This window comes from Bidens hawaiensis, unplaced genomic scaffold, assembly GCF_021521415.1.
Source record: "Bidens hawaiensis isolate Kalapana, Puna unplaced genomic scaffold, B.hawaiensis_p1.1 tig00008152_1, whole genome shotgun sequence".
NCBI classification, from domain to species: domain Eukaryota; kingdom Viridiplantae; phylum Streptophyta; class Magnoliopsida; order Asterales; family Asteraceae; genus Bidens; species Bidens hawaiensis.
This window is the reverse complement of record NW_027491581.1, coordinates 3217-8602: the sequence shown is the minus strand read 5'-3', so window position 1 is coordinate 8602 and position 5386 is coordinate 3217. Positions and strand designations below refer to the sequence as shown.

The 5386-nt window shown below is 33.2% G+C and overlaps 1 pseudogene; it reads left to right on the top strand.

The window, feature by feature from the left end:
• The first annotated feature begins 2478 nt into the window (after window positions 1–2478).
• On the top strand, window positions 2479–4503 carry LOC143637199 (benzyl alcohol O-benzoyltransferase-like; annotated as a pseudogene).
• The last annotated feature ends 883 nt before the right edge of the window (window positions 4504–5386 follow it).

Here is a 5386-nt window from a genome sequence, read left to right as displayed (position 1 = left end):
TTCAAAACCGATATAAAATTTTCTTTTTGAACGACAACTTACAAACTATCTAACTCTACTCTTTAGTTATATCTTTTCTTTTAGCTACAAGACTTTAACCCACACTCTTTAAAAATGACAACGCATTATTCAAATTTTTGATACCACTAGATTAATAATAACGTTTAATGAAATTGATACAAACTAACACTCTTCGAATATGATGTTTGTATTTGGAGCATTGTATGAAAAGTCACAATAAAGTACGGAATTTCTTGATTCAACAATTTCAAGCAGTTTCCTTTTCACTTGTGTATAACTTCTAGCGATCTTCCAAGAAATTTAAAGACGTTATTTTTTTATTTTTTTAGTATTCACATTACAAATAAGTAAATAAAAAGCCTGTTTAAAATAATGAGTCAAATCACAAATGTGTATAACGACTCTAGAGGTCAGTCAAACGACTCAAACTTATACCCACGTATAAAACTCTAAAAAATATTTTATTTATAAAAAAACTTGTCCTATTGTGATAATATAGTTTATAATCACCATTTAAACGTTCACAATAACATAGCATAGATTTATGATCATCATTATCACATTAACAATTAATAATACAGTTTTTTATAATCATCATTTACACATTAACAATAAAATATACAAATACATTTAGAAAAATAATTTTTGGCTTGCTCGACAATTACAAAGAACATTGGTTTTGGGATGTTTCCTCTTGCACCAATTTTGTAAAACTTTTATGTTATTACATAAATAATAAGAAGATAAGTTTGGTGAGTTTCCCCTTAAGTATATGATATGTAGACCACATAATAGCAAAGCCGTTAAAGCGGGTTTTTAACCAATAAACGAAATCTATTTAGTTTTCAATAATTCACTATAACTGCTTAACTAATATTTAGTCCCATATGAAAACTTTGAGTTTATTTTTTATACGATTGAGCATGTAAAGATCCCATAGCACTCATTCGACATACGTGAATATATACAAGGTTTTTACTCATTTTGTATCTAATTAAAACGACCATAAAAGCTATCTCAAAGGACAAAGTTTTAGCTTCTTCGCCGTAGGATGACTTTGGCAACTCGGCTAACAACTTGTCTGGAATAGAAGAACGAAAATGAGTTTTTTTGGACAACTCCTTGGAACAAATTAAAATGAAGTGTTTGAAAGTAAAACCACTCACTAAAAAAGAAGCATATTTTAAAACACATGACAAACGGTTGAAGCAAAAATCATATCATAAGATATTGCGAAGAGTGTGTTTTAAGTTATATCATATTGTTAAAATAATCCTAACAAACTAAAAAAAACATTTTATTTAATTTATTCAAAAGGTAATTTAAATGACGGTATTTAACTTTGTTTTTCCCTATTATTATCCTCATAGAGTCATAGGCCACAAACTAAACAAACCTCACCACTGTGGTACTCGTCCACCCTCCCCAAGTTTGTAATCCCTGCAATGGACTTGGTTTGTGGGCCTACCTCCCACTCACTCACTTACTCACATAGTCACATACACACATATTATGTGGATCATATAATATAAATAATAATTTTTAGATATCATAAAATATTATATATTAGAAAAATTCATAAAGGCTAGTATACAGTTTAAAGAGATAACTAATAAAGAACTTATAAAAACTTCACTTAAAAAACCACATTCTAGTTTTTTTTCATCATTCTTATATGTTAATTTTTTTTTATCAAAATAAAAAAGTGCCGATCACAACATTACATATATGTAATACTGTAATATAGTTATAATACATATATATAATATGTCAAAAATTGTGATCGTTATTTTTGGTAATATAATCTTATACTAAATTAAATATAAATGTATTATTTTAAAAAAATACGTTTGGTTGAGTTTTTAGGAGTTATTTATTAGTTCTCTCTCTGAGGAGGATTTCTTTCTTAGTCACACATACAATTATAATAGTTTTTTAATAGAGTTTGTGAATGTTTAGTATTGTAGAAGAAAATGTATGTTTTTAAAAATGGTTAAAGTCTGACATGAAACTAATATAACGGTTTATGCATGTATTGTATTGTATTGTATTGAAGATGCTCTTAGTTATGCGAATGTTTTTTTTTTCATAAACATTATAAAGCTTATGTGGATGTTTTTTCTAAATATGTTTTAATTTCACTTAAAATACCTAAAAAAGAAATATAATGGCTATAGTGTGTACTAATACTATTCACCTAATTTCAACACCTACCGGTCCTTGACATGCATGCAATTGAAACTTAATACTTTCTACAAAGTCGTTTGACTTAACTTACTCCATAAATAATTATTCCATATGTATACAAATAAAAAAGAAAAAATAAATTAAACAAACAAATAATTAAATATCTACTCATGACTCATAACTCATAAGGACCACACTCACCCAACAACCTATTATAAAAGGAGCTCCAATGATACCTCATTCAAACACACAAAACACACAAACTCAAACATGTCCCACATCGACATTCCCTTAACCTTCACCGTCCGGAGACGTGCACCGGAGCTCATTGCTCCGGCTAAACCCACGCAGAGCTTAAACCTCTATCGGACATCGATGATCAAGACGCGCTTCAGTTTCATATCCCGGTTATTCAATTTTACCGCCACGACCCAAAAATGAATAATAAGAACCCGGCCAGTGTGATCCGCAAGGCACTGGCCAAATTGCTAGTGTTCTACTATCCGTTTGCTGGCCGGCTCAAAGAAGGGCCGGCCAGGAAACTGATGGTAAACTGCACTGGCCAAGGTGTGTTGTTTACTGAGGCGGAGGCTGACGTGACGTTGAAGCAGTTTGGAGACGCGCTTCAACCTCCGTTTCCGTGTTTGGAAGAACTTCTTTATGATGTTCCTGGATCTGGAAATGTTCTTGATTCACCCTTGTTACTGATTCAGGTAGAATATTATATCACTTCATAATATTAAAAAAGCATGCATTTTGGTGTGACAAAAACATATAAGTAATCATGACCCAATAGAAATATAAATATGTTCCACTAACTGAAAAGGTATTTTGGCTCAACTAGTCGGTTTAATATTATAATTTGTGACTAGTGACTAAACCATCGACAAATCAACAATGATAGTTATAAGTTAATTACATGTGAAATGTAGGTGTAATGGTCGTGTTTATAAAACATAGGGAATAATACTTACGAGTCATTAATATTGAAGGTACATAGTTGGTAAAGAGGCACATCAATGTTTTTATTTGTGGTGTTCCCTTATCTAAATGAGTGGTTGCATAAAGTTAGTTAACTAAAAAATAAATAATAAATAACTATTCTAATAATGCTTAATATCCGTTAAATGTACCCTTTAACAAATTTATTAAAAAATAAGTTTTGAGAAACAGGCACTTTTTTTCTTTTTTCTTTCCTTATTACATTGGCTTGTTTTATTAATTAACTTTTTTAATAGGTGACACGATGATTATGTGGGGGGTTTTATCTTGATCCTACGACTGAACCACACCATGAGTGACGCACCAGGTCTCGTTCAATACATGACTGGACTGGGTGAAATGGCTCAAGGTGCATCAAAGCCTTCGACTTTACCCGTGTGGCAAAGGGAGTTGGTTTTTGCACGTGACCCACCACGTGTGACATGCACTCATCGCGAGTATGACAAAGTGGAAGACACCAAGGGTACAATAATCCCACTAGATGACATGGCACACAAATCCTTTTTCTTTGGACCGGCTGAGATGGCAGCGCTACGTCGGTTTGTTCCATCGCACCTTAAAAAGTGTTCCACCTTTGAGGTGCTAACTGCCTGCCTTTGGCGCTGTCGTACCATCGCGCTCCAGCCTGATCCGGAAGAAGAGATGCGCATCATTTGCATCGTGAATGCGCGTGCCAAGTTCAATCCTCCTCTTCCAGTTGGATATTACGGAAATGGGTTCGCCTTCCGGTTGCCATTTCCACAGCTAAGGATCTAGCCACCAAACCGTTGGCCCATGCGTTAAAGCTCGTGATGAAGGCTAAATCAGATGTCAATGAAGAGTAAATGAGATCTATAGCCGACCTAATGGTAACCGAGGGCGACCCCATTTCACTGTGGTTAGAAGCTACCTAGTCTCAGATGTAACTCATGCTGGATTTGATGTGGTTGACTTTGGGTGGGGGAAGGCGGTATATGGTGGACCCGCCAAAGGCGGGGTGGGTGCTATCCCCGGTGTTGCTAGTTTCTATATACCTTTTACAAACCATAAGGGAGAGTCTGGGATCGTGGTGCCCATATGTTTGCCAAGTGTGTCTATGGAAACCTTTGTCAACGAGCTAAATAAAATGTTGGCAAAAGACAACGATCGGGTACTCCAAGATCAGAATTTACATTTTATTTCTCGACTATAGATATATTTCAATATGCAACTTTATACTGATGTAATATATGCAATATATAAGTGGTTGTATGTCCCTATATTTTTGTTGTGTTGTGTTGTATGTTTTTCTAAAGCATATTTGTGGCTAAAATAAACGAGTTACTTTTTTAGATCCATTAATGACTTAGACGTTTGGTTCAATCCAAGGCCATTTGATACTTAAGGCCCGATTGTCAAAGCCTAAGGCTAGCCTTAGATCATAAATTCATAATACACATATGTGATATGGTTACTTTATAACAATTCAAATAAAATACGATCATGTCTCTTAACGAATCAAACAGACACGAATTGGGGCATTTTCGTGACCGTTCATTTAACTTCAACCAAACATGAACATATAATCAAGCAATTTTTTTGTCCGTTTTCGTTCATTAAGAAAATGAGCATCTTTCGTGTTTGGTCATGTTTGTTTGGTTAAAACTTATATAAATAGTTCTCGAACACAAATGAATATAAACAAACAAACAAACTTAAAAAGAAATTGAAATCAAATATTACTATTGTAGAGAGTTTTCTTTACTTATAGTATTGATCCTTGTGTTTAGCAAATATTGTATATTATTTATAGACTTAACAAACTATTTTTTGAGGGACTCGTCATTTTTCACGCATGCAGAAGCCTAGTAAAATATTAAAATTCCGACCTAATCTCGATTAGGGCTGTCCAAACTGCTCGCCGTTCGTTCGTCGTTCGCTTGAAAAATGCTCGTTTGATTTAGGCTCGGTTTAAAAACAATCCAAGCACGAGCAAAACCTTGCTCGGTTTGGTTCGGTTTGTTTTGCTCGAATTATTTTTATTTATTAGTTTTATATATAAACTTTATGTATATATATAAAAGTATACTATTTTTTTTAAGTTTTTCAAATTTCCCTCTTTTGTGTTAAATTCAAAGTTCAATTTTAAACCATAGCCACTCGTTTTATATATGTTTTGTTGTTAACTTTGAGTTTTATACATTTTAAAGGTGAAAGT